At 38.9% G+C, this 26113-nt stretch overlaps 1 protein-coding gene across 7 annotated transcripts in view; it reads right to left on the bottom strand.

Annotated features, from left to right (window-relative positions):
• The window catches only part of WDFY3 (WD repeat and FYVE domain containing 3), a 351994-nt gene that overhangs the window by 245475 nt on the left and 80406 nt on the right, over positions 1 to 26113 (bottom strand). For all 7 annotated transcript variants that reach the window (XM_049885821.1, XM_049885820.1, XM_049885824.1 and 4 more), the window contains exon 2: positions 776 to 875. The gene's annotated coding sequence lies outside the window, so the exon portion shown is untranslated. The remainder of the gene's footprint in view (positions 1 to 775; positions 876 to 26113) is intronic.

Genomic DNA, 26113 nt, shown 5'->3' with positions numbered 1-26113 from the left:
AGGACTTAGATTTCCAGCTTGGGTGACTCCAAGTATGGTAGTGCCATTAATTAAGTTAGGAAATAAAAGGATAAGAATTAGTGGGAAGGATAAAAAGATATAAATTTGGCCATAGTGAAATAAAAGGACCATGAGAAGATGTAAAGCAATATAAAAACCCAGGACTTGTGTTCGGGGAGGAAAAAACAGATATACACTACATAACTTATCCAAACCAAGAAGTAGCGTGCCATATAATTAGAAAGCCTCAATTTTACCAACTGTGATGACTGAAAAGATTTCCCCAACAATAAAAATTTAAAAGGGTATTTACAAAATTTACAAAAACTTTTTTTTGGCAATTTAAAAAGTTTTGTTTTTTTTTAATTTACTATATACGTATGGTTAAAAAAGAACATACTGAAAAGAATACACAGTAAAAGTAAATATCCCACCACTGGGCCCTAGTTCCCGTCCCTGGAGTCAATCACTGTTACTAATTTATTGAACATTTTACAAAAGTATGTTATACATTTATAAGCATAGAGGTGTACATATAATATATACAGTCCTTTAAATAGCCTAGTAGAGATAAATAACTCTTGTGAAGATACACTTTACATTTCCTAAAAATGATATTATAGTAATCAAATATATAATGGTAGTACTATAAATCAAGTCAATTTAAAAAGCTATTTCTACTCACAAGTAGTTTACATTCTTAATTTACCAATAAATTTAATGGTTATAAAGATTAAAAACAAAATCCAAAGACTCTGTCTTCCCATACACTGACCTTTAGGACATTCCTCGGATTACAGGTTCTGAGTGAGTGAGCACAATAGGGCCCATTCCCCTGATGGTAATTTACACAAGACTTGGTATCTGGGCTCCAACTAGAAAGGGGAGAAAGAGATTATGAATTAGTCTCCAATTCAGAATATTTTACTCAATACAGGTAGCCCAGGAGCCCTAACTGTCCCATAAGATAGGCCTTTTCAATCCTGGCTCTACATTAGAATCAAAAGAGGAGCTTTAAAAAAAAAAAGACGCTGAAGCCCAGGACTTCCCCCAAGCCCCTCGCTGTTGATTCTGACTCATAGTGACCCTACAGGACATAGCAGAACTGCCCCATAGGGTTTTCAAGGCTGTAATGTTTATGGAAGCAGACTACCCCATCTTTCTCCCGCTGAGTGGCTGGTGCATTTGTACTGCCAACCTTTTGGTTAGCAGCCAAGCGCTTAACCACTGCACCAACAGGGCTCCTTAGGACTTTCCCAATCCCCAATCAATTCAGAGTCTCTGGGGCAGAAGTCTGAGCATGGTTTTTAAAGGTTCCCCAGTTGATTTTAAGGTGAATCCAGGGTTGAGGATCACTGCCATAGAAACGCGATTACCAGGCTTTATGAAAAAAAAAAAAATCTTTTTTTTTCTTCTCGCCCTTAATTGTTTTATCTTGTTACTAAATAATATTCAAGCGTGGGAAATACACTGTTAAAATTCTTGGGCAAGGGTGGCTCTACAGTCCCAGAGTGTCCCTAATGCAGGACAAACTGATCCTCGAGATCCCACAGTACAGCAATCAACAGGCATTCACTGCACATTCTTTGGATAAGCCTAATTAATAGCCCAGGACAAACCTGCTCTGGATACTGCACCATGCAAGAAACATGATCGAATGTCAAAAGCGCGTTTAAATCAACCAGAATTAAAGGGAGTTACAAATTTTGATGAACAAACTGTTTAATTATCAACAACTGAAGAGGCAGATGACTATTGCTCAGCTGTAAAATATCAGAAGTGAACAAGCTAAACTCTCAACAAGTGGCATTCACAAAACCTCTTTTATAGGGAGTCTAAACTAGAGCCCTAGTGGTGCAGTGGTTAAGCGCTCAGCTACTAACTGAAAGGTTGACAGTTCAAACCCACTAGCTGTTCTGCAGAAGAAAAATGTGGCAGTCTGCTTCTGTAAAGATTTACAGCCTTGGAAACCCTATGGGGCAGTTCTACTCTGTCCTAAAGGGTTGCTATGAGTCAGAATCAACTTGACACCAGTGGGTTTGGGTTTTGGTAGGTAAACTAGAGTGCACAGAGAAAGCAGCCACTAGCTACATGAGGCTATTTAAACTTCAACTCAAATTAATTTAAAGTTTAATTTAAATTAAATTTAAAAATACAGTCCCTCAGTTGCATTTAGCCACATTTCAAGCGTCTCTTGTTAGCTGCCATTGAATCTTTGACCTCATGCCTTACACAGTAGAATTGCAGGATTTTCTTGGCTGTAATCTTTACAGAAGTAGATCGCCAGGCCTTTTCTTCTGTGGAGTTGCTGGGGTGAGTCTGAAGCATCTACTGCTCAGTTAAAGCCAATCAAAAACTGCTAGCACCACTCAGGCTCCTTTAACAGTGACTATTGTTAAGAGTCATTGAGTGGATTTTCAACTCACAGCAATCCCATGTGACAGAGAAAAGGTTTTCTAGGTTGTAATCTTTACAGGAGCAGATCATCATTTCTTTCTCCTGCAGAGGAGCTGGTATGTTAAAACTGCCAAGCTTACAGTTAGCAGCTGAATACTTAACCACTGAGCCACCATGGCTCCTTTAACAGTCACTATTTTTTTTTTTTTTTTTAGTGGCTACAATATTGAACAGTAGCATCAGAGAACATTTCTAGCATAGCAGAAAGGACATCAGGTAGGCAATCTGGCTTAGGGTAAATAAATCCTTAAAAGCTGCATGCTAACTTTTGGACATACACTATTCTATGAAGATGATCTATGATTTTTCATTCTCAAAGGCTATTTATGATTAATTGCCAATGCCTAAGCCCCTTTCACTATACTTATTCAATCTGTATGATGAATAAATAATCTGAGAAGCTGGACTATATGAAGAACATGGCATAATGACTGGAGGAAGACTCATTAACAATCTGTAATATGCAGATAACATAAACTTGCTCTGTGAAAGCAAAGAGGACGTGAAACACTTACTGATGAAGATCAAAGACTACAGCCTTCAGTATGGATTACACCTCAACATAAAGAAACCAAAATCCTCACAACTGGATCATTAAGCAATATCATGATAAATGGAGAAAATAATGATGTCGTCAAGAATTTCATTTTATTCAGATCCACGATCTATGCCCATGGAAGCAGCAGTCAAGAAATCAAATGAGGGATTGCATTGGGCAAATATACTGCAAAAGACTTCTTTAAAGTGTTAAAAAGTAAAGATGTCACTTTGAGGACAAAGGCGCCTGACCCAAGCCATGGTATTTTCAATCACCTCACATGCATGCAAAACTGGACAATAAGTAAGAAAGACAGAAGAAAAATTGACGCCTTTGAATTATGGTATTGGTGAAGATCATTGAATATACCATGGACTGCAAGAAGAATGAACAAATTTGTCTTGGAAGAAGTACAGCCAGAATGCTCCTCAGAGGCAAAGATGGTACTTTAGACATGTGATCAGGAGGGATCTGCCCCAGAAAAAGGAAATTATGTTTGGTAGAGACTCAGTGAAAAAGATAAAGACCCTCAACAAAATGAAATGACACAGCGGCTGCAACAATGGGCTCCAGGATAGCAACCACTCTGAGGATGGTGCAGGACCAGGCAGTGTATCGTTCTGTTTGTACATAGGGTCACTATAAGTTGGAACTGACTCAACGACACCTAACAACAACAATGAGGCTCTAGAAGTTAGGAAAGAATTCATTTTCCAAATAGTTACCTCTTAAGAAAAAAAAAGCATACTATATCAACACTAGAACTTTCCACCCACAGACAAAATCTTTCAATCATCTCATAAAGACAAGTGGGAATATTACTAGTACGAAAGGTTCTTCCAACCTCCCTGATGTTGTCATGGTCCTAGGGTGTCACTGTTCTATTTATTTTTTCAGAGAAGAAAAACGAATTTTTAACTCTAACCAGAAATAGACACACTCTTTTTTCTTTATTCACTATCTCCCAATTCATGAACTTGGTATACCCAAGATGATATATCTGATTTGTTTGCGATGGAAATCAAACAAAATACTAATTATGGAAAGCTAGTTCTGCATCTCACAGACAAAATAAACAAAAACAACAACCTTGCAATAGTATCTGGTAGGTGCTGTTCCTTAGAAGAACGCCCAAGAGAGTAAGGAATAAACCTAAGAGTTAACATTTAAGTTGTCATCAGCAACTTACATGAGACAAAAGAAGAGCTCCCTTCATAGATAAACAGCCTGGGTTTGGCGCTGAAAAAAATAGGTTTCTAAATAGACCACATGCCATGGTATGATGCCTGCCTATCCAATTACACTCAATCTCTAGGATAAAATCAACTGATTTAAAAACCTAGAAGCCTGATTCTATGCTGTTAATTCATCCATTAAAGATGCAACCTCTCTGAAATATCCCACCATAACTTAACTAATCCAAATAAAAACAAGTGAAAGGAAGGTAAACACTTTTTCTGGGAAGTAAAAATCCATGCAAGAGGCGGGGCCAAGATGGCCGACTAGGTAGAAACTACCTCGGATCCCTCTTGCAACAAAGACTCGGAAAAACAAGTGAATCGATCACATACATGACAATCTAAGAACCCTGACCATCAAACACAGATCTAAAGAGTTGACCTGAGTGACAGAGACTGAGAACGAGCAACCACAGGGAAGCAATGACTGTTTTCGGAGTCTGGAGCAAGTGTCCCAGTCAGAAAACCTTGACGCCGGGCTTTGGACTGGGCGCAGGGAAGCTGAGCACGGCATCCTGAGACGGCACAAACGCGGGACACAGCCCTAGCCCCCAGAAGTGACCTCGGGGAAAGCGCAGTCAGCGCACACAGGCAGCGCAGCAACGCAGCTGACAGGAGGAGAAGTCACTGGGAGGAAGCGACTGGTTTTGGAGCCCGGACTGCGGTGTCCCAGCCAGAGAACCTTGGCACTGGGCTTTGGACTGGAAGCGGAGGAACTAACCACGGCTTCTGAGACAGCTCAAGCACAAGACGCCGGCCTGACCCTCGGGGGCAATCTCTACCCAGCCAGCACACACAGTCGACACGCCCCTCGGGAATCTCAGATACAACAGTCATTCCAAGCAAGAAAAGAAAACTTTGTCTATATTCCAGGGTGCTACTCTCTCCTATTTCTCTGAGCCCTCCCCTCCCCTTCCCAGGCGGCTTCATTAACATTGGAATTTCCTGAGACAGAGAGGGAACTGAGCTGCGGTTTTTCTTTCTTTCCTTCTTTCTTTTTTTTTTTTGATCTCTTCCTAAGCCATTCTCCTGGCCTGAGAGAAGCAGCTACAAAAAAACCCAGGGACCAAAAATCCTTCCCTAATTGGACAAAAAACACAGAACCAGCTCCAGCCAAACATATGTGATCCACCCTCTTGGGCTCTCATCCCTACAAAGAACAAGGTGGCTATTATAATGCAAAGGCCATTCTGATAGGGATCTGACTGTAATTGTTTTAGTGGATTACTGGAAAGACAAGTTTCCCAGGTCTGATATCTCTGCATATTCAACAGAGCCCTCACTGACCCACAACAAGGAACTGAGGGCTGAAGCTCCCCGAGACCACCTAGCCTCCTGCCTTAGGGGACTAAGGAGGGTGACACCTACCAATCTATACAGGTACTTGCATTGGGGGCCTAAGGAACAGCTGCAGAGGCCACTCACCAAAGTGCTTTGGAATAGAGACACACCTACCTCACTGGCACATGGGGGAAGCATGTCAGCATCCTGCCCGCCCCCCGCCCCCGGAGTGTGAAACCCTGCTGCTACTAGAATCTGGTGCACACAACTATCACCACTACTTCTCTAGGTAGATAGGTGACAGTCTGCACCACACACTTGATGACCCAAAATCAGATTCTACTCAAGAATAGTGAATGGACTCTTAGGCTTATATATCTGGTAATAGGACATAAGTGATTCAAGGGCTACAACAATCAAGACAGCGCAATCTAGTGGCCCATCTACGTATATTGAAAGAAAACAAAAGAAGATAAGACTCAGTGAGCAAATATAGAATAAATCACTACAATATCTTAGAGATGGCTCGGAGACAGCAGTCGATATCAAACCACATAAAGAAGCAGACCATGACTGCTTCTACAACTCCCCAAACTAAAGAATCAAAATCTTTCCCAAATGAAGATACAATCCTGGAATTGCCAGATGCAGAATATAAAAAACTAATCTACAGAATGCTTCAAGACATCAGGGATGACCTCAGAAATGAAATAAGGCAAGCTACAGAAAAAGCCAAGGAACACACTGGCAAAGCAGTTGAAGAACTCAAAAAGATTATTCAAGAACATAGTGGAAAAATTAATAAGCTGCAAGAATCCATAGAGAGACAGCATTCAGAAATCCAAAAGATTAACACTAAAATTACAGAATTAGACAACTCAATAAGAAGTCAGAGGAGCAGACTCGAGCAATTGGAAGGCAGGGTGGCGGATCTGGAGGACAAGGGAATTCACACCAATATAGTTGAAAAAAAATCAGGTAAAAGAATTAAAAAATGAAGAAACCCTAAGAATCCTGCGGGACTCTATCAAGAAGAATAACTTGCGTGTGATTGGAGTCCAAGAACAGGTAGGGGTAACAGAAGATACAGAGAGAATACTTGAAGATCTGTTGGCAGAAAACTTCCCTGACATCAAGAAAGACGAAAGGATATCTATCCAAGATGCTCATCGAATCCTATTTAAGGCTGATCCAAAAACAAAATCACCAACACATATTATCATCAAACTTGCCAAAACTAAAGAAAAAGAAAATTTTAAAAGCAGCCAGGGATAAAAGAAAGGTCTCCTACAAAGGAGAATCAATAAGTTCACACTACTCAGCAGAAACCATGCAGTCAAGAAGACAATGGGATGACATATATAGAGCACTGAAGGAGAAAAACTGCCAGCCAAGGATCACATATCCAGCAAAACTCTCTCTCAAATATGAAGGCGAAATTAAAACATTTACAGATAAACACAAGCTTACAGACTTTGCAAACACTAAACCAAAGCTACTAGAAATACGAAAGGAAATTGTTTGGTCGGAAAACCAATAATATCAGATACCAGCACAACAAAAGGTGACAGAACAGAACATCCTGATATCAACTCAAATAGGGAAATCACAAAAACAAAATAGATTAATTTTAAAAAGAAAAAAAACGCTCAAAACAGGGAATCACTGAAGTCAATATGTAAAAGATCACAATAATCAAAAAGAGGGACTAAATACAGGTGGCACAGAACTGCCATATGGAGAGGGAAACAAGGCAATATAGGACAATACAAGTTAGGTTTTTAGTTAGAAAAATAGGGGTAGATATTAAGGTAAACACAAAGAGGTATAACAACTCCATAACTCAAAATAAAAACCAAGAAAAACATAACGACTCAGCAAACATAAATTCAACTACTATGAAAATGAGGAACACACAATTTACACAGAAAAACGTCTCGGCACAAAAAAGTTAAGTGGAAAAATGAAATTGTCAACAACACACATAAAAAGGCATCAAAATGACAGCACTAAACACATACTTATCTAGAATTACGCTGAATGTAAACGGACTAAATGCACCAATAAAGAGACAGAGAGTCTCCGACTGGATAAAGAAACACGATCCCTCTATATGCTGCCTACAAGAGACACACCTTAGACTTAGAGACACAAACAAACTAAAACTCAAAGGATGGAAAAAAATATATCAAGCAAACAACAAGCAAAAAAGAGCAGGAGTAGTGATATTAATTTCTGTCAAAATAGACTTTAAAGTTAAATCCACCACAAAGCATAAAGAAGGACAGTACATAATGATTAAAGGGAGAATTGACCAGGAAGATATAACCATATTAAATATTTATGCACCCAATGACAGGGCTGCAAGATACATAAAACAAACGTTAACGGAACTGAAAAGTGAGATAGACACCTCCACAATTATAGTAAAAGACTTCCACACACCACTATCGGAGAAGGACAGGACTTCCAGTAAGAACCTCAATAGAGACATGGAAGACCTAATTCCTACAATGAACCAACTTGATCTCATAGGCTTATACAGAACACTCCACCCAACTACTGCAAAGTATACTTTTTTTTTCTAGCACACATGGAACATTCTCTAGAATAGACCACATATTAGGTCACAAAACAAACCTTTGAAGAATCCAAAACATCGAAATATTACAAAGCATCTTCTCAGACCACAAGGCCATAAAAGTGGAAATCAATAACAGAAAAATTAGGGAAAAGAAATCAAATACTTGGAAACTGAACAATACCCTCCTGAAAAAAGACTGGGTTACAGAAGACATTAAGGAGGGAATAAAGAAATTCATAGACTGCAACGAGAATGAAAACACTTCCTATCAAAACCTCTGAGACACAGCAAAAGCAGTGCTCAGAGGTCAATTTATATCGATAAATGCACACATACAAAAAGAAAGAACCAAAATCAGAGAACTGTCCCTACAACTTGAACAAATAGAAAGTGAGCAACAAAAGAATCCATCAGGCACCAGAAGAATACAAATAATAAAAATTAAAGCTGAACAGAAAATAAATTGAAAGAATTAATAAAGCCAAAAGCTGGTTCTTTGAAAAAATTAACAAAATTGACAAACCATTGGCCAAACTGACTAAAGAAATACAGGAAAGGAAACAAATAATCCGAATAAGAAATGAGATGGGCCACATCACAACAGACCCAACTGAAATTAAAAGAATTATATCAGATTATTACGAAAAATTGTACTCTAACCAATTTGCAAACCTAGAAGAAATGGATGAATTCCTAGAAAAACACTACCTACCTAAACTAACACGATCAGAAGTAGAACAACGAAATAGACCCATAACAAAAAAAGAGATTGATAACGTAATCAAGAAACTCCCAACAAAAAAAAAAGCCCTGGCCCGGACAGCTTTACTGCAGAGTTCTACCAAACTTTCAGAGAAGAGTTAACACCACTACTACTAAAGGTATTTCAAAGCATAGAAAATGATGGAATACTACCTAACTCATTCTATGAAGTCACCATATTTCTGATACCAAAACCAGGTAAAGACATCACAAAAAAAGAAAATTACAGACCTATATCCCTCACGAACATAGATGCAAAAATCCTCAAAAAAATTCTAGCCAATAGAATTCAACAACATATCAAAAAAATAATCCACCACAACTAAGTGGGATTTATACCACGTATGCAAGGCTGGTTTAATATTAGAAAAACCATTAAAACAAAAGACAAAAACCACATGATCTTATCAATTGATGCAGAAAAGGCATTTGACAAAGTCCAACACCCATTCATGATAAAAACTCTCACCAAAATAGGAATTGAAGGAAAATTCCTCAACTTGCCAACAGCCAACATCACTCTAAATGGAGAGAGCCTGAAAGCATTTCCCTTGAGAACGGGAACCAGACAAGGATACCCTTTATCATCGCTTTTATTCAACATTGTGCTAGAGGTCCTAGCCAGAGCAATTAGGCTAGACAAAGAAATAAAGGGCATCCGGATTGGCAAGGAGGAAGTAAAATTATCTCTATTTGCAGATGGCATGATCTTATACACAGAAAACCCTAAGGAATCCTCCAGAAAACTACTGAAACTAATTGAAGAGTTTGGCAGAGTCTCAGGTTATAAGATAAACATACAAAAATCACTTGGATTCCTCTACACCAACAAAAAGAACATCGAAGAGGAAATCACCAAATCAATACCATTCACAGTAGCCCCCAAGAAGATAAAATACTTAGGAATAAATCTTACCAAAGATGTAAAAGACCTACACAAAGAAAACTACAAAGTACTACTGCAAGAAACTAAAAAGGATCTACTTAAGTGGAAAAACACACCTTGCTCATGGATAGGAAGACTTAACATAGTAAAAATGTCTATTCTAACAAAAGCCATCTATATATACAATGCACTTCCGATCCAAATTCCAATGACATTTTTTAATGTGATGGAGAAACAAATCACCAACTTCATGTGGAAGGCAAAGAAGCCTCGGATAAGTAAAACATTACTGAAAAAGAAGAAGAAAGTGGGAGGCCTCACTCTACCTGATTTTAGAACCTATTATACAGCCACAGTAGTCAAAACAGCCTGGTACTGGTACATCAGGCATTTAGACCAATGGAACAGAATTGAGAACCCAGATATAAATCCATCCACATATGAGCAGTTGATATTTGACAAAGGCCCAGTGTCAGTTAATTGGGGAAAAGATAGTCTTTTTAACAAATGTGCTGGCATAACTGGATATCCATTTGCAAAAAAATGAAACAGGACACATACCTCACACCTTGCACAAAAACTAACTCCAAGTGGATCAAAGACCTAAACATAAAGACTAAAACGATAAAGATCATGGAAGAAAAAATAGGGACAATGTTAGGAGCCCTAATACAAGGCATAAACAGAATACAAAACATTACCAAAAATGACGAAGAGAAACCAGATAACTGGGAGCTCCGAAAAATCAAACGCCTATGCTCATCTAAAGACTTCACCAAAAGACTAAAAAGACCACCTACAGATTGGGAAAGAATTTTCAGCTATGACATCTCCGCCTAGCGCCCGATCTCTAAAATCTATATGATTCTGTTAAAACTCAACCACAAAAAGACAAACAAGCCAATCCAAAAGTGGGCAAAGGATATGAACACGCACTTCACTAAAGAAGATATTCAGGCAGCTAACTGACACATGAGAAAATGCTCTCGATCAGTAGCCATTAGAGAAATGCAAATTAAAACTACAATGAGATTCCATCTCATTCCAACAAGGCTGGCATTAATCCAAAAAACACAAAAGAATAAATGTTGGAGAGGCTGTGGAGAGATTGGAATTCTTATACACTGCTGGTGGGAATGTAAAATGGTACAACCACTTTGGAAATCTATCTGGTGTTTTCTTAAAAAGTTAGAAATAGAACTACCATACAACCCAGAGATCCCACTCCTCGGAATATACCCTAGAGAAATAAGAGCCTTCACATGAACAGATATATGCACACCCATGTTTGTTGCAGCTCTGTTTACAATAGCAAAAAGCTGGAAGCAACCAAGGTGTCCATCAATAGATGAATGGGTAAATAAACTGTGGTATATCCACACAATGGGATACTACGCATCGATAAAGAACAGTGACGAATCTGTGAAACATTTCATAACATGGAGCAACCTGGAAGGCATTATGCTGAGTGAAATTATTCAGAGGCAAAAGGACAAATATTCTATGAGACCACTATTATAAGATCTTGAGAAACAGTATAAACTGAGAAGAACACATACTTTTGTGGTTATGCGCGGGGGAGGGACGGAGGGTGGGAGAGGGTTATTTACTGATTAGTTAGTAGATAAGAACTACTTTAGGTGAAGGGAAGGACAATACTCAATACAGGGAAGGTCAGCTCAACTGGACTGGACCAAAAGCAAAGAAGTTTCTGGGATAAACTGAATGCTTCAAAGGTCAGCGGAGCAAGGGCGGGGGTTTGGGGACTATGGCTTAAGGGGACTTCTAAGTGAATTGGGAAAATAATTCTATTATGAAAACATTCTGCATCCCACTTTGAAATGTGGCGTCTGGGGTCTTAAATGGTAACAAGTGGCCATCTAAGATGCATCAATGGGTCTCAACCCACCTGGATCAAAGGAGAATGAAGAACACCAAGGTCACACGACAACTATGAGCCCAAGAGACAGAAAGGGCCACATGAACCAGAGACTTACATCATCCTGAGACCAGAAGAACTAGATGGTGCCCGGCCACAACTGATGACTGCCCTGACAGGGAGCACAATAGAGAACTCCTGAGGGACCAGGAAATCAGGGGGATGCAGACTCCAAATTCTCATAAAAAGACCAGACTTAATGGTCTGACTGAGACTAGAGGAATCCCGGCGGTCATGGTCTTGAAACCATCTGTTGGCCCAGGACAGGAACCATTCCTGAAGACAACTCATCAGACATGGAAGGGACTGAACAATGGGTTGGAGAGAGATGTTGACGAAGAGTGAGCTACTTGTATCAGGTGGACACTTGAGACTGTGTTGGCATCTCCTGTCTGGAGGGGAGATAGGAGGGTAGAGAGGTTTAGAAACTGGCAAAATTGTCACGAAAGGAGAGACTGAAAGGAGGGAGCGGGCTGACTCATTATGGGGAGAGTAAGTGGGAGTATCGAGTAAGGTATATATAAGCTTATATGTGACAGACTGACTTGATTTGTAAACTTTCACTTACTTAAAGCACAATAAAAATTATTAAAAAAAAAAATCCATCCAAGCTGAAAGACCACACATGAATACAAACAGAAGTAGAGGGCAACAACCCTCAATGTAAGATAAACCAAAGTCTGTTTTACCATGAATTATGTGAGCCTGCTCGGTGAACTATAAGTTTGGGTCCAGTAACATTCCATAACTGATACTTTATTAGACTAAGTATTTAAAAATCAATAAACTCATAATTTTTTTTTCTTTTGTACATTAAACGTACACTTATCATGGGACCCAGCAATCCCATTCACAAATATTTACTGTCACGGTCTGAACCATCAACCTTTTGGGTATGAGTCAAGAGCTCAACTGTTGTGCCACCCAGGTACTCTGCAAACTAGTGTTGTTGTTGTGTGCTGGTGAGTCAGTTTCAATACATAGTGACCCCATGTGACAGAGCATTTTCTAGGCTGTGATCTTTACAGGAGCAGACTGTCAGGTCTCTCTTCCTTGGAGCAGCTGAGTGGGTTCAAACTGCCAACCTTCCAGTAAGCAGCCAAGCACTTAACTGTTGCCCTACCAGGTCTTCTTGTAAACCAGTGTAAAAAAAAAAAAAACCCATTGCTGTCAATTTGATTCTGCCTCACAAGAACCATACAGGAAAAAGCAAAACTGCCCCCATACGGTTTCCAAGGCTGTAAATCTTTACAGAAGCAGACTGCCACACTCTTCTCCCATGGAGTGGCTGGTGAGTTCGAACCACAGACCTTATGGTTAGCAGCAGAGCACTTAACCACCAGGGCTGCCAAATCCAGCCCACCTCTTTTTTTTATAAGTAAGTTTTATGAGGTTTTTTTTAGCCGTGCCCATTCACTTACTGTTCTATTGTCTATGACTGTTCTCATGCTACAACAGCAGAACTGAATAATTACCACAGAAATCTTATGGCCAGCAAAGCTGAAAAGACTTCCTTTACAGCTCTTTACAGAAAAAAATTTACTGATGCCTGCACTAGAGAAATGAAAACTTACACTCACAAAAACCTATACACAAAAGTTTATAGCAACTCTATTCATTATTGCCAAAAACTGGAAACCCAAATGTCCTTCAAGAGGTAAATGGACGCATATACCATAGTATATCCATACAACTACGCAATAAATGTGAATGCACTGCACTACTGATACACGAAACAATTTGAATGAATACCAAAGGCATTATGCTAAGTGCAAGTAACCAGGCTCAAAAGATTACATACTGTGTGATTCCATTTAATGACATTCTTCAACAGACAAACTATAGTGATGGAGAACAGATTAGTGGTCGTCAGGGGATAGAGGTGGGGGGAAAAGCACTACAAACAGCACAGGAAGCTTTCAGGGAGTGATGGAAAGGTTCTGTGTACTCACTGTGGTGGTGGGTACACCGTATGTATCAAACTGTGCACCAAAAAAGGTCAATGTTATTGTACGATAATTTAAAAATAAAAATTAAAAAAATATATACGATAAACTAATAAACCAATAAACTACCAAGGAACATTTGCTAAAAATTCAGGGCACTTCAACAATGAAGAGCAGATCAAAAATTACGGTCTGGGTTGGAAACCGATTCACTATACTCTTAGGTTCTACTCCCAAGAATAAAACCTTGATTCCCTCATTTATCACTGAGTCTTTATCGGACATTAAATCAATAAACCATCTCAGTATTTCTCTTTGATTTTCTGCACGCCATTTGACAGGTGCTAGATGGATATAAAGTAGTGAATGCAATATTTACCCTGCCAGATACGACATACTACATGCAGCAACACTGCAATTCAAGTTATCTCTGGATATCTCCACTCTACTCTCCAGATTAGTCATAAATATAAAGGGGTGATGTATATCATAGTTATCAGCCCTTTTTACACATTCAAGTTTTCCTACTTTGCCCTCATAGCTGTTTCACATCTCCAGGTTGTCAAGAAAATCTGGCACATACCCCAGAGACTCGGGCCATGTTGTGGTGTTGATGACCTGCAATTTTTTGTTCGGGCACCCAGAGCTATAGTTTGACCATCAGCAGTCTGTAAACTAACTGCTTCCCAAATTAATCAAAAGAATAAATCTACTAAACACGAAATTATTTTCAGAGAAAACAAGAAGTACGGTTTCGTGCTTTCACATAATCAGCAATGAAAACAACTTATAAATTAGTTACATTGTTTTGTAAATTCAATAAAATAGGTTAAAAATTAAACATGAAAAACTAGAAGATTAAGATCCTTGTACAGCAAGAACATTCAGGTTAATTGTCTCCACTGTGTACAATTAATAGGCCATGTCTCAACTTAAAATCTGGAAGACAAAGAACTCAGGAGTGACCACTGTTCTTCTATACACAATTTGTATCCATATCAAAGAGAAGAAATTCCTTTACAGGGCAAAACAAATCTTTCATCATGACAGAAAGTACAAAAAAAGTCTCTAGGGACCAGGTAGCACCTACATGGCATCCTAGACAGATGCACCATACTGTTCCTCTGCAGCAAAGACCCAAAAATCTAAGTAAAACACATGCAACTATCAATCCTCCAACGTTAAGCATCAAATGAAGGGATAAAGGACGAGATGAAACACCGAATAGAAGAAGAAACTGAATGAAAACAGAATGAGGAGAGATATGGAGTGGTGGTCACCTGTCAACTAACATGGCACAGTTTTACCATCTTGGAGCACAGCCAGAAACGACTCTGGACAGGCAGTAAAGAAAGGCTCCTCCACAGAGCTCCCAACAGCAGATGCAGCACCTGATAATCAGAGAAACACACTTTCCCAGCCCTCACCCTTCCGCCCTGCATACTACTCCCCGCCCTTCCTGACAGGTGGTGCTGTGGTGCTCAACTAGAGAGCTACCAGACTGCTGTCACACCGCGTCCACCTCACCTCCACCCACTGGCTCCTGCCGTGCCATCTTTTCCCCTTTCTTCCTTTTCTTTCTCCCTTTCACCTAACCTGATTCACCACCCCTACCCATTCCCAATGGACTGTGCTGCATCCCTCGGCTAGAGAGCTACCAGCCTGCCATCATTCCGAGTCTGCCACACCCCCATCCATTGGCTCCTACCACGCCATTTTTTCTTTTTTTACCTTATTTCCTTTTCTGTCTCCCTCCCACCTAGCCCCATATGGCACTTCTACCCCTTCCTGCCAGGCCACGGTGCACCAGCACAGGAAGGGAGCTACTGGCTTAGCACCAGTTAAGATCTCCCCTGCCCCCACCCTCTGGCTCCAGATACACCTTTTTGTCTCCCCTTTCCTTTTCTTTCTCTCTCCCACCTAGCTCCATACTCCACTGCTATCCCTTCCCACTGGACAGCTAGAGAGCCACCGGCCCATCACCATCCCAGGATTGCCCCACTCCCCAAAAAAGAATCCTGAGAGCAGCTTAAGAAAAACAAAAAGTCACTTACAAATGGGAAACAATAAGACTAAACTCTTATTATTTGGCAGAAACTAAGCAGGCAAGAAAGCAATGGGATGACACACATAAAACCCTGAAAGGAAGAAAAAAAACTGCCATCCAAGAACAACATATCCTGGAATACTCTTTCTCAAATATGATGGTGAAATTAGGACATTTCCAGACAGAAATTAAGGGAATTCATAAAAACCAAACTTATAAGAAACATTAAAGGGAGTTCAACAACAGACAACTGGAGACTAGGACACAGGACATCATCAGCCAAATATCAACCTAGGTAAAGAACTCTCAATAATAAAACAAAGCTAAAAGACTTAAAACAGGTAAACAGAACCATCAATCTGTAAATGATGACAACTTCAAACAATAAAAGGGGGAACGAATGGCATATGTATAGAATTTTCAAAGAGGAAGTCAAAGTAATATCTAGTAACGAAACACTGGTTGAAACCTGTGAAGATAAGCATTAATTTCAAGGTAACCACAAGGAAAGAAAGCAAATCTAGCCACCAGAAGAAAAAACATAAAAAAGACTCAGTAAACACAAAATCTATAATAAAAAGAAAATACACAAACAAAAGGAACTGAGCAGAGAATAAGAGGAACAAAGAAAACAAGAGCACCACCAAAAAAAGCACACCATGATGATAACAATAAACTCATACATATCGATAATCACACTGAATGTAAATGGCTTAAATGTACCTGTAAACAGACAGAGACTGGAAGAAAGTATTAAAAAAAAAAGCACAACCCATGAATATGTTTTCTGTAAGAGATATACCATAGACACAAATATATTAAAAATCAAAGAATGGAAAAAATATACCAAGCAAACATTAACCAAAAAAGGACAGGAGTGGCAACACTAATTTCAGATAAAATAGGCTTTAAGGTAACATCAACCATAAAAGATAAGAAAGGGCATTATATGATGATTAAAGGGAAAACACACCAAGAAGACATAACCTTAATAAATAACTACGCACCCAATGACAGGGATCCAAAATACATAAAACAAACCCTAACAGCACTGAAAAGAGAAATTGACAATTCCACAATAGTAGTAGGAGACTTCAACACACCACTCTCGGTAATAGACAGAACAGCTAGAAAAAACTTAAAGATACAGAAGATCTAAAAGCCAAATCAACCAACTTGATCTCACAGATATATATAGAATACTCTGCCCAAGGGTAGCAAAGTATACATTCTTTTCCAATGCACATGGAACATTGTCCACAATAGACCACATTTTAGGCCACAAAGCAACCCTCAAAATCTGAAACATCAAAATAATACAAAGCACCTTCTCTGATCACAGTGTCATAAAAACAGAAATTAAAAAAACATAAAGAGCAAAAAAAAAAAAAATACATGGAAAGTGAGTAACAATTTGCTTAAAAACAACTGGGTAATAGAGGGCATCAAAAAAAATCCTGGAATCAAGTGAGAATAAAAACATCGTAACAAAACCTTTGGGACACACCAAAGGTGTGCTCAGAGGTCAATTTATAGCAATAAACACAAACATCAATAAAGAAGAGCAAAAATCAAAACATTACCCCTATAACTTGAACAAATAAAAGCAAAAGAAGCCCACAGCTAGAAGAAAGGAAATAATAAAGATCAGAGAAGAAATAAATGAAATAGAGAAGAGAAAAACAATAGAAAGAATCTACAAGACCAAAACTTGCTTCCTTGAAAACATCAACAAAAATTGACAAACTATTGGCCAAATTTACATAGAAAAACATGAGAGGAATCAAATAACCCAAGTAATAAATGAGATGGGGGACATTACAACAGACCCAACAAAAGCAAAAAGGGTAACAGAATAATATGAAAAATTATACTCCAACAAAGTTGAAAGCCTAGAGGAAATGGCCAAATTTCTAGAAATGCACTACCTACCTACCTAATACAAATTGAGCTAGAAAGTCTGAACAGATCCATAACAAGAGACTGAATAGGTAATTAAAAAAAAAAACAAACCTCCCAACGAAAAAAGCCCTGGCCCAGACTACTTCACTGGAGAATTCTACCAAACATTCAGAGAAGAGCTCTCACCAGTACTACCCAAACTATTTCAGAACATAGAAAAGGAAGGAATACTCCTGAACTCATTCTATGAAGTCAGTATAACCCTGATACCAAAGCCAGGCAAACACACCGTAAAACAAGAAAATTACAGACCAATGTCTCTCATGCAAATAGATGCAAATATTTTCAAGAAAATTCTAGCAAACAGAATTCAGCATCATATTAAAAAAATAATACACCATGACCAAGTGGGATTCATACCAGGTATGCAAGGATGGTTCAACATTAGAAAATAAATCAGCGTAATCTACCACATAAAGGAGTCATATGATCATCTCAATTGACACAGAAAAGGTATCTGATAAAGTCCAAAACCCATTCCTGATAAAAACTCTCAATAAAATATGAATAGAAGGGAAATTCCTCAACATAATAAAGCAAATCTATACAAAACCAACAGCCAATGTCATTCTCAAAGGAGAGAGGATAAAAGCATTCCCCCTGAGAACCGGAAAAGACAAGGATGCCCTTTATCACCATTCCTATTTAACATTGTGCTAGAAGCCCTAGCTAAGGCAATAAGCCAAGAAAAAGAAATAAAGGGCATCCAAACTGGAAAGAAAAAAGTAAAACTATCCCTATTCACATATGATATGAACCTATACATAGAGAACCCCAAAGATTCCACAAGAAAACTACTATAACTAATAAAAAGATTGAGCAGAGTAGCAGGATACAAGATCAACATACAAAAATAAGTTGAATTCCTATACTTCAACAGAGAAAACTTCAAAAAGGAAATCAGAAAATAATACCATTTATAATAGCTCCTAAAAAAATAAAATACTTAGGAATAAATCTAACGTAAAAGATCTATGCAAAGAAAACTACAAAACACTACTGCAAGGAACTAAAAGAGATCTACATAAATAGAAAAATATACCATGCTCATGGATGGAAAGACTGGAAACTGTGAAAATGCCAATAATACCCAAAGTGATCCAAAGATATAACGAAATCCCGATCTAAATACCAACAGAATTCTTAAATTAGGTGGAAAAGCTAATCACCAACTTATATGGAAAGAAAAGAGGCCCCAGATAAGCAAAGCACTACTAAGAAAAAGAACAAAGAGGCCTCACACTATCTGATCTCAGAACCTGCTATACAGCCACAGTAGTCAAAACAGCCTGGTACTGGTACAATGACAGAAACACAAACCAATGGAACAGAATCAAGAAGCCAGATGTAAATGCATCTACCTATGATCAGCTGATTTTTGACAAAGGACCAAAGTCATTACAGGGAAAAGAGAGTCTTTATAACAATTGGTGCTGGCAAAACCAGATGTCCATTTACAAAAAAAATGAAACAGGACCCCTACTTCATACCATACACAAAAACTAACTCAAAATGGATCAAAGACCTAAATAAAAAGCCTAAAACAATAAAGATCATGGAAGAAAAATTATGAACAACACCAGGGTTCCTACACATGGCATAAATTCAATACAAACCATAACTAACAATGCACAAACATCAGAAGTTAAACTATAACTGGGAGCTCTTGAAAATTAAACACTTATGCTCGTCAAAAGACTTCACCAAAAGAGTAACAAGACAACCTACAAGACTAGGAAAAAAATTTTGGCTACGACATGTCCGACAAAGGTCTAATCTCTAAAATTTATAGGAAAATCCAACACTTCTAGAACAAAAGGGCAAACAATCCAATTAAAAAAATGCACAAAGGATATGAACAGACACTTCACCAAAGAAGACATTCAGGAGACTAAAAGATGCATGAAGAAATGCTCTCGATCATCAGCTTTAAAGAAATGCAAATCAGAACTACAATGAGATACCATCTCACCCTGACATTACTGGTACCAGTCAAAAAAACAGAAAATTACAAATTTTGGAAAGGTTGTGGGAAGGCTGGAACTCTTCTGCAACACTGGTGGGAATGTAAAATGGTACAAACGCTATGGAAAACGGTATGGTGATTCCTTAAAGAGCTAGAAATAGAAATACCATATGATCCACCAATCCCACTCCTAGGAATATATCTTAGAAAAATAAGTGCTGGCACACGAACATACATATGCACGCCCACATTTACTGCAGCATTATTCACAACAGCAAAAAGATGCAAAAACCCCAAGTGCCTATCAACAGATGAATGGATAAACAAACTATGGTATATACACACAATGGAATACCATGCAACAATAACGAACAATGATGAATTCTCAAAACATCTCACAATATGGATGAATCTGGAGGGCATTATGTGGAGTGAAATAAGTAAATCATAAAAGGACAAATACTGTATGAAACCACTATTATAAAACCCCAAGGAAAGGTTTACATACAGAAAAAACAATCTTTGCAGTAAAGGAAGAGAGGGAAAATCTCTAATTAGATAGTAAACAAGTGTTAACTTTGGTGAAGGGAAAGACAAGATACAATATAGGGGAAGCCGGCATAGCTTGACCAAGGAAAAGGCAATAGAAGCTTCTTATATACATCCAAACACCTTGAGGGACTGAGTTACTGGGGCTGAGGGCTGGGGACCATGGTCTTGGGGGACTGGGGGACATCCAGGTCAATTGGCATAACATAGTTCATAAAGAAAATATTCTACATTGTACTTTGGTGAGTAGCCTCTGGGGTTTTAAAAGCTTGTGGGCAGCTATCTAAAATATATCTACTGGTCCCACCATGTTCAGAGGAAAGGAAAATGAAGAAAGCCAAAGACACAAGGAAAATATTAGTCCAAACAATTAATGGACCACATGAACCATGGCCAATACCTCTCTGAGCCCAGAAGAAATAGATGGTGTCTTGGCTACCACCACTGACAGCTCTAAAACAAGGATCACAATAGATCCAGACAGAGCAGGAGAAAAATGCAGAACAAAAGTCAAATTGGCAAAAAAAGACTAGACTTATTGGTCTGACAGAGGCAGGAGGGAGCCCTGAAACTATGGCCTCTGGATACGCTGCTAACTCAGAACTGAAACCACTCCCAAAGTTCCGCTCTCAGCCGAAGATTTTTTTTTTTTTTTATGAAACAAAAAATAACACACATGAAGACCTGTGCTTCTAAATTCAGTCATGTACACAAGACCAAATGGGCAACTCCTGCCCAACAGCAAAGACGAGAAGGCAGAAAAAGGGCAGGAAACCTGGATGAATGGACAGACAGAACCCGGGATAATAAAGGAAAAGGGGAGAGTGTCTGGATTGCAACCAATGTCACAAAACAAACTGTGTATAAATTTTTGAATGAGAAACTAATGCGTGCTGTAAACTTTCACCTAAAATACAATAAAAAAGAAATACTTAAAAAAAAGTCTCTAGCTTTTTGTGGTAATTTTTAAACGTCAGTAAATTCTTTAACATTCCTTTTTGAAGAAAAGGTGGAGACTAACTCCATTCCCCTTGAATGGGGCCCCACTTCTAACAAATAGAATGTGGAGGAGTGATACTACGTAACTTCCAAGATTAGATCATAAAAGGGTTCAAATCTTAGTTGTTTTAGGATTAGAGATAACGTATTTAAAGCCTTTTCCTTAGTGCCAGCACAGAAGAGTATTAGCAAATACCTTCTAACTAACCACATGATGGTCCTCAAAGTCTCCAGAAGATGTGTATTACCATTTAAAGATGAAAAAAGTTAATTATACCACTGAATGAAAGTCACAAACTGCTAAATCAAACAAAATCACAAAAAAAATATGACTTTTGGAAAAAAGTCTTGCTTCCTTTTAGGCGGAATCAACTTAAATTGCCATTTTCATCAGGTCAAAAAATGGCAAAATAGCAGTAATTTCATATGGTTCAACCTAATAGTTAGAAAAAGGAAAAAGAGGTAAACATAAAAGTATTACTGAAGAAGTACTGCCTTGTTATTATTAAAACCCAAAATAAACTAATATCTCAAAGTCACACAATAAGACAAATGAGGCCAACATTGCAGCATAATGGTATGGTCAGGTTTTCAATCGTTTTACTATGTCAGTTATTCAACCAATTATGAGATTTAACAAAGTTCAATATAGCTGTAAACAATTACAGCATCCTCTATCACGAAGATAACTAGGAGACACTGAAAGTAAAAGAAATTATGTAGAAGAAAGCCACCCTTTCAAATAAAATCATGGTTCACAGAAAGGCCTGAAGAACAATTCATGAATTATCTTCATAGGTTTTTTTGGGTATAGTAGGATAACAAACAACATATTTTTTCAATGACCTGTAGACCACTTTTGCTAAACCAGATGAAAAACAGGTCTTACAGAAATTAGAAGAATGATTGGAAAATTGGCACGTTGAGACAAAAATACAAATTCCCATTAACATCTACTGAGAGCCAGATACTAGATAGTTGCCATGAAGTAAACATAGAGAAATATCTGTTGCCGTAGAGTAGATTGACTCATAGTGACCATACAGGACAGGGCAGCACTGTCCCATAGGGTTTCCAAGGCTATAATATTCATGGAACCAGACTGCAACATCTTTCTCCCACAGAGTGGATAATGGGTTCCAACCACTGACCCTTTGGCTAGCAGCCAAGCACTTAACCCCTGTGCCATCAGAGTTCCTTAGTATTCTATAATGACTACTAATTTGTTTATATTTTTACATAAAAATCCAAATATGATATTCAAACTTTTCTATTTTAGCTTTCTACTCCAAATTTCCCACTGTAGTTAATTCAGTCTCCTGTATTTACTTTAAGAAAGATCCTACTAATATAAATATTAACTTTTACCTTCTTGTAGACACTTTCCTTTTACTAATAGGGGTTACTATCAGTGGAATATGGCTGTGAAGAATTGGTGGTTATATTTTAACTCTTTCCCAAGGAACACAGAAAAAACTGGTCTTATGACAGTATGTGATATTTGGTGCTTCATTTGATAGGGATGCAGAGACGCTAGTGGGTTCAAACCACTGACCTTTACAGCCAAGCACTTAACCACTGTGCCACCAGGGCTCCTCCACAAAGAAAAATACTTTAAGTATATCTAAGTTAAGAAATCAGAAAATCCCATTCATATGAGCTCCTTTTATGTTTATCATTTTAAAAGGCAAACTATTACAACTTCATTAAATTCAATAGCAATAGATATATTTCTAAATACCACATAAATCTTATGCTTAGAATCATATCCTTATTTATTTTATGACACTTGAGTACAGCCAGGCAAGTTCCAAGTACTCATGTAATCCTCACAACAATGCTTTGAGAAAAGTTCTATTATTACGCACATTTTACAGATGAGGAAATTGAGGCACAAAGAGATTAAACTAACTAGTCCAAGGTCACAAGGTTAGTAAGTAGTAGAGCCTAGAATTTACCAAGCTGTCTGGCTCTACAGTTAAAACCCACTGCCATCCAGTCGATTCCAACTTATAGAGACCCTACAGGACAGAGTAAAACTGCCCTACAGGGTTTCCACGCCTGTAATTTTTACAGGAGCAGACTGTTACATCTTTCTCCCAAGGAGTAGCTGGTGGGTTTGGACCTTTGGATTAGCAGCCGAGTGCTTTCACCACTGTGTCATCAGCTCCTCGTGACTTCATTATGCTGACCTCATATTCAACTTCAACATGCTCTCTCTCATATTTGATAAAGTAACAGATCTTGGGAAATACAAAGCACCTATGTAAGAATAAAAATTCGTTATCACAATTATCATCATCATTGTTTACAGCAGGGATCTAACGTAGCCAACTTTCTGGGACCCGCCCTGACAACTGAAGCAGAGGACTGAATTAAAATAAACTATTATTCTCAGTCACAGTATAAAAAAACCTCTGACTCATTAATCTGTTAATACTTCTCACTGATCTTAGCTTGTCTACAAAGTAACAAACCAACCGCAAACTGACAAATCATGTATTAAGGAGGGTAGCAAAACTGAAACCAAAGATCACCAACATGAGGAAAGAAAGAGTATCTATAGGTTCCAGGACCTAGGTATGATGACGGGACTTAGAGGAATGGAATGGATCAAGCAATTAACAGGAACAAACTGAAAATTTTTCAATATAAAATATATAAGACATGAAAATGACCTAGGAATATTTCCGGGAATTAATGTTCCAGAAGTGATTTGATCATTGTATGTCTATAGGGACGCTATGAGTTGGAATCGACTCGACAGAAACATTTGGTTTTTCTTGGTTTGGCAAACTACTGCTTGTGGGCCAAATTCAGCCCATCATCAGTTTTTGTAAATAAAGTTTTACCGGAACATAGCCATGCTCATTCGTTTTGTCTTTCCTGATATAACAGTAGAGTTGTGAGTAGCCGCCATTATGGCCTCTGTTACACCTAATCATCTCTGCTGTTGTATCAGGAAAAAAGCATTAGACAATGCAAATTATGGCCCACGAAGCCTAATATATTTACTCTCTGTCCTTTTACAGAAAAAGTTTGTCAATCACTGTGCTATACTTAACTTCAGCACTTAGAGAACAATGGAATAAATGTGATCTAATCTTTAAAAATTCATTCTTACTTGACATAAGCATAAATTAATACCAAATATATTCTATGGGTAGGAACCAGCAGATAAAGAGCTACTACATTTCATCAAATCTAAGATACTACCCTCCCCACCCTCCCCACATCTCTGTCAGTTTGTCGTACTATTACTTTGTCGTACTGTGGGGGCTTGTGTGTTGCTGTGATGCTGGAAGCTATGACACCAGTATTTAAATATAAACAGGGACACACATGATGGACAGGTTTCACTTGAGCCTCCAGACTAAGACACACGAGGAAGGAGGATCTGGAAGTCTACTTCCAAAAAAAAAAAAGAACTTAGCCACTGAAAGCCTCATGAACAGCAGTGGAATACAGATATAGTGCCAGAAGATGAGTTCATCAGATTGGAAGGCACTCAAAACACGACTGAGGGAAGCGAAGCCAAGATGGCGGAATAGACAGATGTTTCCAACGAGCCCTCTTTACAACAAAGACCTGAAAAAACAAGTGAAACGAGTATATTTGTTACAACCTGGGGGCCCTGAGCTTGAAAGGCAAGCTTAGAAAACAAACTGAGGGGCAAGCAGAAGAAGAGACCATTCAGAAGCAGAGAGGAGTTATTGGACCTGAATTGCAGGGAGCCCTCAGGCACCGTTCTGGGAGCGGCAGCAGCAGACTGGTACTAGCATTCGGCCACAACTTCCTCAGGGAGAAGCAGCCAGCCACATAGCCTACTCACACCTCCAGAACCAGAGAAGAACAGCGCTCTCGGCAAAAGCGAAGTACTAGAGTATATTTTACCACGCCTCCCCCACTTTTCCCCCCACACCCAAGCGGGCTTCAGCGGCTGAATTCCCTGGGCCTGAGATAGGCACTGTTGAGCACCTAGAGCCATCCTCCTGGCCTTGGGGAAGGAAAAAATTTGCATTTTGGGGAAAAGGTAATTTGCCAGCTCCACTAACCGGGGCAGCTCAGGACAGAAGCAGCTCCTGTCCAGGCATAAATACTCTGTGGACCTTGGGCACCTTTCCCTTCTGCATGGACCTGTGTGGGCCTATTTCGGGAGAATAGGCCCTTGTTGGCAAACTCCAACCATTTCAGCTCTGTGGTGGAGAGGTGGGTGTTTGACGTTTGACATTGCTTTGCCTATTAAACAAGGTCCTCACCTACCCGCATCAGGGACCTAAGGACTGGTAGCTCCACTCAGGTTACCCAGCCACCCGTGACAGGGGTCCAAAGATAACTGGTACCTCCCACTCCTTACAACCAAAAACTTTGGGTGCCCATGGTCCCTCTGCAGAACCCACCCACCAGCACACTCTAGGGAACAGAGATGCATTTTCCTCAGAGACACCTGGGGGTCGGTTCTCAGCCCCCTGCCTTGTTCAGAGCATGGCCCCCTGCTGCAATCAGATACCGGTATATGTGTCAATCACCCCTGCCCCTCTAAGACTGCAGGACAGAGCCTGTACCACACACTTGATATCAGCTACCTGGAAACCTGAGCTGAATTCATACAAGAAAACTGAATAGACTCCTAGACTGATATACCTGATAACAGCTCTAGCCAGCTGGGGATAGGGCACCAGAGCTCCAAAGGTGAAAATAATGAAGCTAGCTCAAGCAACCCATAGTGGCATACCAAAATAAAACAAAGCAAGCAGCTACGACACAGTAAGCAAGCATAAACTAATACAATAACTTATAGATGGCTCAGAGACAACAGTCAATACCAAGTCACATAAAGAAACAGCCATGATCACCTCAACAGGCTCTCAAAACAAAGAATCCAGGGATCTTCTAGATGAAAGTTCATTCCTGGAATTACCAGATACAGAATACAAAAGTTTAATATACAGAACCCTT

Source organism: Elephas maximus, chromosome 5 (genome assembly GCF_024166365.1).
Source record: "Elephas maximus indicus isolate mEleMax1 chromosome 5, mEleMax1 primary haplotype, whole genome shotgun sequence".
Lineage (NCBI taxonomy): Eukaryota > Metazoa > Chordata > Mammalia > Proboscidea > Elephantidae > Elephas > Elephas maximus.
The sequence above is the reverse complement of the archived record's forward strand: the minus strand, read 5'-3'. Positions and strand labels throughout refer to the sequence as shown.